The sequence below is a fragment of the Malaclemys terrapin genome, chromosome 2 (assembly GCF_027887155.1).
Source record: "Malaclemys terrapin pileata isolate rMalTer1 chromosome 2, rMalTer1.hap1, whole genome shotgun sequence".
NCBI classification, from domain to species: Eukaryota; Metazoa; Chordata; order Testudines; family Emydidae; genus Malaclemys; species Malaclemys terrapin.
The window spans coordinates 67,643,038-67,656,383 of record NC_071506.1 but is presented as its reverse complement, the minus strand read 5'-3'; the positions used below and the strand labels follow the sequence as shown (position 1 = coordinate 67,656,383).

The following is a 13,346-nucleotide window of genomic DNA, read 5'->3' as shown; positions in this document are numbered from 1 at the left end:
TGGAAAGTGTGAGTTATGTACATTGGCAGCCTATGTAAACATATGTCTCATTACTTTTATCTTGTTCCTCCATCCCCTTCTATTGTTTATCATGGTAACCTGCTAGGTTTTATCTTAACATAGATTGTAAACTCTTTGAGGCAGGGACCTGAACATTTTGTTTTTGTTTTCTGCCCAGTGCAGTAGGGCCTTAAGCCTAATTTGAGCCCTATTGTAATTAATTACAAGGATTGCAGCAAGGGAGATTTAAACTAGATATTAGAAAAAGCTTTCTAATCATATGGATAGTTAAGCTTTGGAATAGGCTTCCAAGGAACATTGTGGAAACCTTGTCATTGGATGTTTCTAAGAATAGGTTGGATGAACAGCTGTCAGGGATGGTCTAGATCAGTGATACTCTGATCTCTGTTATTCAGGAGCCAAATTAGCTATCAATATTACCCAAAAGAGCCACAGTAGTGTGAATTCATTGTTTAATATTCATATTTAAACAATATGACAGAAAATATTTAGTTATATAATATATATGTGTGTGTGTGTGTGTGTGTGTGTGTGTGTGTATTATTCTCACAGTAAAATGACTGACCAAGTATTATTATTTTATCGACTACTATTGGTTAATAACATAGTAAAAAACATCCTGATTGGTTAATAATTAAATCACACTGTGTTTTAAATATCATGTGTTGCAAAGAGCTGCAGGAGACACATTAAAGAGCCATTTTCAGTTCATGAGCCACAGTCTGAGTATCCCTGGTCTAGGTGTACTTGGCTCTGCCTCAGTGCAGCGGGCTGGATTAGATGACCTCTCAAGGTCCCTTCCAGCCCTACAGTTCTATGATGCCATGATTTCTTGTAAATGGTTCCACAGCCTTATCATGTGTGTCTTCCCTCTTGTGACCCTGCCAGATGTCTGAAGCATTGCAAACCCTTTGACTAGAGCTTGTTAAGGTCTGTAGGAAGGAACTAAGGTGAAGAGTCACTTACAAAGTCAACACAGAGGCAGTCAGAGGGTTTAACACAAGATCAAGTGCACTGTCATTGTAGTACCTCCCAGCTGCAGCACAAGCACAGATGGGCTTTCCAGATTTTTTTCAGTTTCTACTCAGCCTCAACCACCGTAGGCTTCCTTTGATCACACGCTAGTGGGAAATACAAACACTCTACTTTGTAAGTAGAGAGGTGAATATATTTTTCCACCCTGAAGCCTGAGAACAGGAAATTGAATGTGGCTATATCACAGCTTGAAATAAGGCTGTGTTACAGGGTAGCAAAGGTGCAGGTAGTTTTGTGGTGCAGACTCAAGTGATAACATGTTTCTGTAGTAACCAGGCAATCATCCCTCTTTGCCTCTCTACCTTTCCCCTGCTTGCAACTTGTGTATATGTAGAGGTTAGGGCCAGTATTATGGGTGAGAGGCACCCCCTCATGCACTAGCTACATGAAGCCCTGCTGTGCAACATACAGGGGATGGGGGGGTGGAAAATCCTCCTCTTCCCCCTGCATACAGGGAGGGCTGTAATTGTTTTACCTGATCTACTTGAGACAGTGGGCTGAAGCAGCCTCGGTGGGGTATCTTCAGAACTGCTGCACAAGTTGAAAGGGAGGACCCTTCCCCCATCCATGCACCTCGGCTGGCTACCTACAGAAAGGCTTTTGAATGAGGAGCTGATTGCAGCTTAGTGAAAAGGGTTTGGGAGTGTCTTCCATCCATAGGAGACTATATAGAAGAAGGCACATAGGTGAGGGTTGGAGATGCATACAAAGGAAGTGTTACGGGTCGCATCATTGGTGGGGTGTATGGGAGAAATGCCACAGGAGATGAGGTCAGAGATGAAGGCCGGGGCAGGGTGCAAACCAGAACAAGAAGTTTGAATGTGATAGAGCATTGGGAAGCCATGGCCAGAACCATAGGTGAGGAGATTGAGTTTATTAGCAGAACAGGCAAGATGAAGCCATGTGGCTATATAGAAGAGCAGGCAAGAGATGACTAAGACACGAATAAGTGATTTGATTGTTGAGGCAGACAGGAGGGGACAGATGTATCTGCTGTGGAGGAAGAAGTGACAAAACTTGTGGCCAAGAAGTGGGAGGTGAAGGAGAGGGAGAAGTCCAAACTGCTTGCCTGAGGGGGAGGGTAGTGATGGTGTTGACAGCAGTGGAGAATGGCAGAAGAGAGATTAGGAGGGGGGGAAATAGCTCATTTTTGGCCATATTGTGCTTCATTTGAAAGTGAACCACTCAAAATGAAATGTCTGAGAAACAGCCAGAAATGGGAGACTGAACAGAAGGAGAAAGGTCCTGTGTGTAGAAAGGGAGCTAGCATCCTAGAGGTGGTAGTGGAACCTATACTGATAACTACTGCATGTATAATTAAAGTGCACCCTGGGTACTGAAAAACAATGGCTATGGTAAGTCAGATGAAGAGGGGAGCTCCTCAGTTTGGTGGCTGTTGCCACAGGTCCCAGTGTTATGTTCTTCTGCATCAGTAAGGGGAAGAGAGTGGGGACAAGAGAAGAAATTTCCCCAGAAGGGGTTCAAGTCTCCAGGCAGGCCTATAGCCAGCCAGACACAAGTGTGTTTTATGTGTCTGACACTGTGAAGGGACTCATATATTCCTGGTGCTCCTCACTCCCATTTCTATAAATTGTGTCATTTAGACTTAATCACCCTGGAGAATCTGTACTGATGCTAAAACCCATGAGGATTCTTCCTCAGAAAATTTTACTATACCTAAAGCACTCTCCTGCAGTTAGAAGATACTAAGACAACCAAAAAGTCAGATTTTGTATAAAATCTATGATGCAAGTCAGATTTTGTATAAAATCTATGATGCATTACTTGGCTATCCCTCCTCAAGAGGAGAAAACAAGCTAGTTCCTGCAGAAGGAGGAGCCAGCAGGGGGACAGATCTTTCTTGAGAGGAGAGAATGTGGATAGGGGACTTCTGCTAGGACAACTTTTTTCCTTCATCAGATGAGCTGCTTCTCCACTAGTAAGCAGCAAGCAGGAGTACTAAGCAGTCCCAGACACTTTCCTGGTAGGCACTTGTTTTTCCTGATGCTCCCATTTCTGATTCCCCTGCCTAGCGAATGAGTCTTCACCTCACCAGTGAGGATGAGGAGCTCTGAGGACAGGGTTCAGGAAAGAAGATCTCCCTCTGCTTTTAGTAGAGACGGGGGAGCTGTGCTGCTTATCCCTCGGTGAAAAGTGCTAAAATAATAAACACCTGCAATGACAACAGCCACCCAAGTCATTTGGTTTAACAACAAGTCAAATGCATTTTCACTGTAGTGCCTCCCAGCAGCTCACAAACTCAATCCAACCACTTTTGGCTTCCAATGATCCCTCCATTGTGAGACTTGCAAATGCCCTAACCTGTAGGAGAAAAAGCACAGGACATTTCCGCAGCCAAGCTTATGAGCAGAGAGATGCTGGGGCTACCTTGCAACTTGGAGTAATTCAGTGGGTAGAGACCAGCAATACTGCAGCTGGCTTTAATTCCATACATAAGAAAAAACATGCTGCTACCTAGGCAGGCATCCATTCATCCAACCATTTCTCTTACCCCACTATCACCTAGTGCTAACACATATGTAAGGGCGATAAACCCTGCACTTCTGGGGACATCGAAGGAAAAGCATGTCACTGAGCTAGTACAGGGTCAAAAAGAGGGAAATTTACAAGTGAACTACATTAGAGAATTTATTTCCACCATTCATTTGGGTGCCAAAGGGAGACATTCCAGCAGACTAAATTCAACTGCGTTGACAGTTTCTCCTTTAATTATATTTGCAGTGGTTACTATTCCAACAGAATTGGTTAAAAAAACACAAATGACAACTGCCCTAGCTTGGAGTAACCATGCTAACCAATATGGTCTCACTGGTTCCTTGTATTCCCCAATCTGTCTGTATCCATCTGTTGTCTCTAGTATTATACTTAGATTGTAAGCTGTTTGGGGAAGAGATTCTCTTTTTGTTCTGTTTGTGTCCAGTTTCTAGCACAAGGAGTCCAGGCTTGGGGCTCCTAGACACCACAGTAATACAAATAATAAATAATGATGATAATATTTCTCATAATCCAATGGTCTGGAAATGACTCATGCATCATATCTGTTCACTCCACCACAATGAGGGCAAATGTAGACTCCCTTCATTAACTTCAGGAGATGAATTCCAAAGAAGCTATATTAACTAGTAGAAACTATTTTTTAAATGTATTTTAGATTATAGGATTATTAGAGTAAAAGGTACAATAGATGAAAACTTAATCTCGCAAGGAATGATTCTATACAGGGAGGCTCTGTTAAAACCACTGAATGCCCTCCATTATGAGAAATAAAAATTGCAGGCAAGAACACTCATTTTCTCTTTCTTCTGCATGAGCATCCATGAAAAATAGAAATTAGAGCAGGAATTAGAATAGGAATGTGTATCTACCTTTGATACATCCTTGATGGAATAGCTGAACTAGCAAAGCTTTTGGATGAATAATTGAGTATTCTCTAAAGGATTGTCCAAATAACATAGCCCCACTGAATGATGCTATAATGCTGGCATGTGTATCAGGAATTTTAGATTTCCCTTCAGTTAGTTGCAGTGATGGATTAGGGGTTTGTAGGGCCTAGGGCCAGAGCAAGTGAGGGCTCCTCCCCACCCCTTCCCACCTGCAGTACCCCTGCCCCTGGTGCTCCTGCCGGGGAGCAGGGTAAGGGCGTGAGGGTTTGCCCCACTCTGTCTGCCCGGCACTCCTCACGGGGAGCAGGGTCAGGGTCAGGGAGCAGGGGCTTCCTCCGCCCACCCAGCGCTCCTGCAAGGTCGGGGCATAGGAGCTTCTCCCACTCCCCATCAGGAGCACCGGGCGAAGCGGGTCAGGGCATGGGAGCGCCCATTTTTCCAAGGGCCCCCCAACTGGCCAAGGCCCCTGGGCATGAGCCATGTTGGCCCAGTGGCTAATCTGCCACTGGTGAGCTGTTTGTTTTAAATTTTGCACTATAATTGAAGGTAGCTTTGTCTGAAATGATGCAGGATATTATCATTTGTTGCCATGAAATAAAAATTTCCTCAATTTTTCCCTTAAAGGAGCTCAATAGTATTGTACATACATAGTAATAAATATATTTCCACACATGACAGAAGGAAATATACAGAACAGAGTCCTTTTCCTTTTGGTCAGAGGTCCTACTAAAAATGTACAAATTTGGGAGACATTCCTATTTTGCTGCTCCTAAGGTGGCAGAGACCCTGCGGGTAAGTTGGTAACAATCTTGCAGGTCCCCATCTGACTCCAGCATTCTAGCCAAGGTAGTATTATCTCAGGACTCACAAGACCTTAGGAGGGATGGAAAACTTCTTCAGCTCTCCACTGCTGACCTACTCCATGACTTAATTGAAAGGACAGCGTAAATATAAAGCATAAAAATGAGGGAGACTAGAAGACCTAAGCCGGAGCACTGGTATTTAGGGAACTTTCCCTTACTCTAAAATACAGAGTGCACAGAAAGTCCTTCGGTGGTGGCTTTACTGCTGTGCCACACATGCAGCACTTTCTCACTTAAGACTGATGTTTTACCCTGGGGTTAGAGCAGGCTGGTAATGTGAGCAGCTAGATCACTGTGTGCTTTATTGCTCTAGTGTTGCCAAGCCCCAGTCATGAGTTACACCTAAAAATCAAGAGAGGCTTTAAAACCCTGAGATTTTTTTAATCACATTGATTTCGCCTTTCTTCTCATAACATCATTTTTGGGGGAAAACTTCAGGGGAGCATGTTATTGGGGCAGCTGCCTATCTTGTCTAGTTCGGGAGGGAAACAGAGAATGGCAACTACCCATACCACAGAGGATAGGAGCATGTAAATAAGTTTCCCTTAGAACAATACTCAGGGAAGCTACTTTTTTGTGTGCATTTATGATTCAATTTTGAAGCTGAGCTGATCATACAAAAATTGGGATAGGGCAGCTTCCCCCCTACAGTGACATTATGAGAAGACAGGCAAAATCAATGTGATTTAAAAACGATCTCAGGATTTTTAAGCCAATTTCTTGATTTTTAGCTCAGCCTTGCAAACTTCTACAAGCCTGGGATCAGTAACTTTTTGATAAATGAGTAAACTATTATGTGTTTTTTTTTCATTATTGTCATGTACCAAGTAAAAGCAAATACATTTTATGCTTGAGCTGGTAAGTTGTGATACGTTTGGAGAGAGACTTTATGTATTGTGTGTATATATCTGAGAGTCTGTGTATGCGTATGAATATGAAGCTTAACTTCAGTACCTGAAAAGCTAATGGAGCAAATAATTAATCCATCAATTTGCAGACACCTGGAAAATAGTAAGGTGATAAGTATCAGTCAGCATGGATTTGTCAAGAACAAATTGTGTCAAACCAACCTAATAGCCTTTTTTCTTTTTTTGACAGATTTACAAGCCTTGTGGATAGGGGGAAAGTGGTAGATGTGGTATATCTTGACTTCAGTAAGGCTTTTGATACTGCCTCGCATGACCTCATAAACAAACTAGGGAAATACAACCTAGATGGAGCTACTATAATGTGGGTGCAGAACTGGTTGGAAAACTGTTCCTAGAGAGTACTTATCAGTGGTTCACAGCCAAGCTGGAAGGGCATATCAAGTGGGGTCCGCAGGGATCAGTTCTGTTCAATATCTTCATCAGTGATTTAGATAATGGTATAGAGAGTACACTTACAAAGTTTGCGGATGATACCAAGCTGGGAGGGGTTGTAAGTGCTTTAGCAGATCAGATTAAAATTCAAAATGATCTGGACAAACTGGAGAAATGGTCTGAAATAAAAAGGATGAAATTCAATAAGAACAAATGTATTTCACTTAAGAAGGAACAATCTGTTGCACACATACAAAATAGGAAATGACTGCCTAGGAAGCAGTACTGCAGAAAGGGATCTGCAGGTCATAGTGGATCACGAGCTAAACATGAGTCAACAGTGTAACACTGTTGCAAAAAAAGCAAATGTCATTCAGGGCTGTCTTAGCAGTAGTGTTGTAAGCAAGACACGAGAAGTAATTCTTCCGCTCTACTCCAGGCTGATTAGGCCTCAACTGGAGTATTGTGTCCGATTCTGGGTGCCACATTCAGGAAAGATGTGGACAAATTGGATAAAGTGCAGAGAAGAGCAAGAAAAATGATTAAAGGTGTAGAAAACATGACCTATGAGGAAAGATTGAAAAAAAATGGGTTTGTTTAGTCTGGAGAGGAGAAGACTAAGAAGGGACATGATCAGTGTTTCCTCTAATTTTTATCACCCATGTGCAGAATGAATTTTGTTATGTGCACCAATATGGAGGTGATGTGCGCCTGGGGCCAGGAAGGGCTGGGCCAGGCCACGCTGCCCCGGCCGTGACTGGGGCTGGACGAGCGACTCCAGCTGCAGTAGGCCTGGGCTGCAACAGAGTTGGGGCCAGTGGAGGGGCGCCACAGCCACAGCAGGTCCCCGGGCGGGTTCCCTGAGCGCCTGCACAGTCTAAATAGGCTGCTGCACGGCCATGTGGCCACGTAGCTTTCAGGGAACTTAGGACATGATAATAGTTTTCAAATACATAAAAGGTTGTTACAAGGAAGAGAGAGAAAATTTGTTCTCCTTAACCTCTGAGGATAGGACAAGAAGCATGATAAATTTAGTAAAAGTCATGTGTGTAGTGACTACTTTGTGATTTTCTGATTTTAAAATGCCCTGACAAATAAGGGAGCACCTACCACCACAGCAGCACCCTCCACCCCAGCACTACAACCCTAATCCCAGGCCAGGTGGGGGTGTGGGGCTGGAGAGCAAGCCTGCTGTGCACTCTCCCCAGTGCTAGGCCTGACTCCTTGCTCCAGGTGGGGCCCTGGGGTTGAGAAGGAGCTCATGCTGCACTTACCTCAGGCAGCATCAGTTCCTGTGCCCCGCAGGGCTGGGTCCGACTTTCCTCTCCGGGTGCCATGACCTGGCATGCCAGGTTGCAGCACCACTCAGATTTTGCTTGCCCCTCCATCATGGCAGAGGTGCAGCTGGGTCACACCTCAGCGGTGCTGATACCCTTCATGCCTGGTCGCAATGCCTGGGGCGGAGGGCCAGGCCGAGCCCAGTGGGATAGGAGCCGCAAGAGCTACCATGGTGGGGTGAGTTACAGACACAAACAAATCACAGATAAATGGGAAAACCATGCTATCCATGACTTTCCCCCCACCGATAAACCTGCAGCCATAATCTGTATTTGTACAGAAATTGTGTGTGTGTGTGAGTGCTTATGCATATATATACATATGTGTGTGTGTGCATGCTATTGAATGTCTTTAATCAGTAGTTACATTAATTTCTGTTTACCCTGATTCATTAAAACTGCCCACACAGTTTTCTATTAAAACTTAGATGTACAAACCTGTAATCATAATGCCATCCATTCTTCCCTCATCCTTATCATGGTGTGAAAATAGTAATCTATACTGTATCTGTGTATATATGTGCAGTTGCACCTTTTTTATATGTCATATGTGTCTAATTCTGTCCATTTCTGTCTGTGGAATCACCGCTGAACTTTTTCATATATATGTGACATGCTAACTGTTGAATATTCACATCCCTCCGCCCCCAAAAAATAATCTATCAAATTTGACACCAATAAGTAATATTTTGCTATCTCAGATAGAATGGGTCACACTTTTGAAGCCCACCCCGCTCCCTAAGCTTCAGAGCCCACGTTCCACCCCAAGCTGAAACTTCAGAGCCCTGCCTACACAGCTGGTGTGTGCCCCACAAGACCAAGTCTGGTGACCAGGCTAGGGGGCTTGCTACCCTGGGCTGTGTGGACATGCCAGTAGTCGCTTAAGCACTTTGAAAATTGTACCTATTATTCACATCTAACATCTAACAATCTTACATTTCTCCTTTTTTTTCTGTTTTGCAACCATTTGAAAACAGAACTTGATTTTTACTAATTTGTTGTTTGAAACTGTTCAAACATATTTCAGCCTATGAAGTGCTCATGAACTGTGCACTGCAAGTATTTTCTCTTCTCTCCTCCCCGCGCCTTCTACCACTCTCCTGCCCAAACTGAGCTAATGCAGACAAGTTGGCTGGGTGAACCTTTCTGCCATCACTAGGGCATTTTCATTTGCATACATACATGGAAATGAAAAATGGGTTGCACCAATGCACCTATAATAAAACAAATGAGAAGGGAATTGGTGTTTTGAATATAGGTTGTAAATAAATTGAGAAAATGTTTATGGAACCTTTTTTCATTTTTTTTTTCTAGCTCCAGTCATAGGTCTTTCTAGGGCACCCAGCAACTAAATGCCCAAAGCATCTAGTAATATTTATAACAAATACCGTAAGTATCAGTTCTAAAATGGCATAATTTCACTTCTTGATATTTTAATTTTAGGATCAGGTTTGACTTTGATTCCTACTGAATGCACCGACTACAGGTGAAATTCACTCCCATCCATATCAAACTTAACAATCAGGATCTAGGTGGGTAGAGTGCATGGCATTTGCAAAGTTGGAATCCCCTCCCTCAGACCCAACGTAAGGGACTGTAATAGTAGCCCCAGCCCCTTTGGTGCCAGTTGTGCAAGGTACTGGGGCCACTGGATCCACATAAACACAGTGTACAGCCACTCCACTAGGATGTCCTGGACATGCCTTTAGTGTTGTCTTCTTCCTCAACTGCAAGATGGGACCAGCGTGGAGATGGTTTTTGATGTTGCAGAAGCATTCAGGTACCGTCGTGTGACCAGTGGATCCTCACGCTGTCCCTCTGCATAGATTAAGTGGTGCAAAAGGCCTTCCCTCAGAGCATTCCTCACCAATGCAGCTGTTGCAAAGTTGTTAACATACATGAGTATTAATTTCCTTGCCGGATACTTTTTACTGGAATGAAAAGAAAAAGGGGCAATGATACAAATAAAAAGCTTATTCCCCTTTCCCCCACTGTGCACAGACTCAATGCAGAGGTAACTGGGTGAAGTTCTATGACCTGTCATATACGGGAGTTCACAGTAGGTGATTTCATGGTCCCTTCTGGCCTTAAAATCTATGAACCAGGTCACCAGGTAGAAGCTGACCTACACTTTAACTCTAATAGTGTAATTGTGCTGGGCTATCTCCAGAAAGTCAATTAAGTGAAGTTTGTAGTAGGCTGATATGCTTTAGGATTGTTCTGTATCCCTGACTTTGCTTTACTCCAGATGCCAGGCCACATTCTATGTGACAGAGAGAGAAAACAACTACAAGCAATACTTTACCCATAAGTATGAAAGCAATCCATACTTCTGAATAGGAAAAGTTAGAAATGGAACATGTGTGCACACTAAACTTAACCAAAGGCAGTGACACATTTTCACCACCTACAGCCTGAAGATAAAGAGAGATGTGCAATTTCTGATCTTAGTAACTGTATTTGGCGGGAAAGGAGAGAGAGATTTTGATGGAAAGAATGACTCACTGAAACAGGTCCAGCAGCCAGAAAAGACGGGGGGAGATGAGAAATCCTCAAAAAAATGAACAAAGCACAGTGTCCGCAGGAAGTGAGACTGGGGGGAAAATACAGTAGGTTTTCTTTGCCTATTATATCCAATTTTTACATTACTTGATGGCTAATCTCTGTAGCCTGCTGTCTGTTTGACTACTATTTTTAAATACCCCAATATGATAGTGATCAATTCATTTTACTACATCTATTTTTAAATTTCTAGGAGGTAGAATAGTTCCTTTTTACTTGCATTGGGTACAGTGTTATTAAAATGAAGATGACTCTGTCCCTCAAATGAGAATACATCACATAGATGCATTGGCTCAAGTATGAGATTGGGGAGGGGAAATCTCAAAATTCTTTAATGATTGCTCTGCTGAAATGAGAGACAATTATGTGACCAATCAATTTCAAATACTCAGCTCCCACTGAGAGTCACAGCAACAGAAATTACCGACTGAAAACAAGTTAACATTACTAATATCACAGTGTCTCTGTTTTGTATAATAGCTGCTAAGGCACTTTCAATTCAGCCAATAGGAGTGTCAAAAAACTGCCCCATGATGCACTTGGAGTACGTATGCAACTATTTCCATAGAGCCATGTAATGTGGAATCCCTTTCAGAGTATGTTATGCCTGTGATTTCTGTCATACTGGAGATATAGTAAGTAATACAGTATGCCTGGAATAGTTTGATAAAGGCATTCACAAAATACCAGTTTGTTTCCCACACCCATACTCTGCAGATTAATTAGAATATGAAGTGTTTGGATCTTACAGAGATTGGCAGTATAAAAACCCAAATATAGATACTGATAAAGTGCATTTCACAAACCAGAATTTTATTAATAAAGAGACAATACATTAAGTAGTCTACTTGTATATTTTAGTTTGGATTATAAATGACTAATTTGGGCCTAATCCTGGCTCAAACTAACATCTCTTTGCACTCCCAGAGCAATACAAATGAGCAGCCAAGGATTTGCTTGTGATGGAGGGTATTTTTGGCTGCTGTAAATCTGGCCTATTCGTCTCTATGTCAGCTCCTCTGGCACAGAGGCAATGGATGGAGTAGAAGGGGACTAGGACAGAGAGGTTGAGATTAGAGTGCACAGTGGTTTGGCCATACTTTCCAGCATATTGCCCCGGGGGCCCACTGCAAGGGTGCACAAGTTAGAGCAGCCGGAAGGCCAGTTCAGCCCCCCACTATCTCCAGAATCAGAAGGGTAGAACAGTAGTTTTGAGCCACCTTTGCCTTCCATACTTTCCACCTCGTTGTAGTACAACTGAAGATTTACCCTTTAGTATTTTTTTAAACTACTGCATACATGCTCAAATATCGGGGGTAGCCGTGTTAGTCTGTAGCTACAAAAACAACAAGGAGTCTGGTGGCACCTTAAAGACTAACAGATTTATTTGGGCATGAGCTTTCGTGGGTAAAAACCTCACTTCTTCGGATGCAAGTGAGATTTTTACCCACGAAAGCTCATGCCCAAATAAATCTGTTAGTCTTTAAGGTGCCACCAGACTCCTTGTTGTTTTTGCATACATGCTGACACACATGAAAATTCCTGTTCTGGTGGCATTGTTGGCTACAACATAGGAAGATCTTCCTTTTCCCCTCTTCTCTCCTCATCTTATTTTTCTCCCTTACTTCTAGCACCCCTTTTCATTTGCTTCCCTTTAATTTTTCCTTCTCCTTGTCCTTTTCTCCCTCCCCTTCTCCTTTTTCTGCTCTTCGTCTCTCCTTTTTTACCCTTCTCCCTATCCCCCTCTTCCTCTTTGTTCTCTTTCCACATTCCTTTCCTTCTCCACTTGTGTTCTCTTTGCTCTTCATTTCTCTTCTCTGCTCTTTACTTTCTCCCTTTTTCTTCCCTGCTGTCCCTTTCCATCTTTCTCCCTTTCAAGCTTCATTTCTTCTGCTTCCTTTTCCCCTGTACTAGGCTGCAACCACTAGAGGGAGGTATGATCACATTCACTTGAAGAGCTTCAATAGTGGCATTCCAGTGAAAGGCAGTGTTTGGGATGGTGGACAGTGACACATTCTCAGAGCCTGCACTTCATATTGCTACATAGGTCCTGTGCTAGAAGAAGGGATTGGTGTTATGACAGACTGGATGAGGTGCTTCACAGGCATGTAAGAAAGCAGGTTCCCTGCCCCCAAACAGCTTATAGTTAATAGCACTACAGCTGGCAAGCTAAATAACAAGGTGATGAAAGATGGTCTTATTAAGACACAGGATATGCAGTCCTGGTTTCATCATAGACTTAACAAGTGACCTTGGGCAACTCACTGTAATCTCTCTGTGTCTGTGTCTTCATCTGCAAAGTGAGGATAATACTTACCTGCCTTACAGGTGATCCCCGAAGGAAATGTTTGTAATCCATACTCTAATCATTTGGCAGATGATACAATATAATCACTAAGAACTGCTATTGTTTATTTCATTTGATACTTTCCCTAAATGGCCTAGCAATCTCACAATATAGCGTGCACACAAAAATTTGATATACTAGACTCCTTCCTGTGTCTCATCCCCACTCCATTGAATGAGCTATTCATTTGGGGAAGGACAAAATCAAATGCTGTATACAGGATAGTTACTGCGTATTATATCTATCAATCATTCCTATGTCCTATAAATACACTTTAAGAAATAATTAAAATAAATATAAAAATATGAAAGCAAGCAGACTGAGACATGCCATCAAGTAGAGGTAGAGAATTGCTTGTCGCAGCCAGTAATGACGTGTGTATTGCACTGTTTCTTTTCAGTGGAAATAAAGAGCTAAAAATGCAGCATTTCTTTTGCTGTCATGATGTAAGTGATAGCTCTGGTTGACATTAAGGG

General features: G+C 42.7%; 1 protein-coding gene across 1 annotated transcript in view; it reads left to right on the top strand.

Moving 5' to 3' along the window:
• Positions 1-13,346, top strand: part of XKR4 (XK related 4) — a 279,200-nt gene that overhangs the window by 215,855 nt on the left and 49,999 nt on the right. The window lies entirely within an intron of this gene.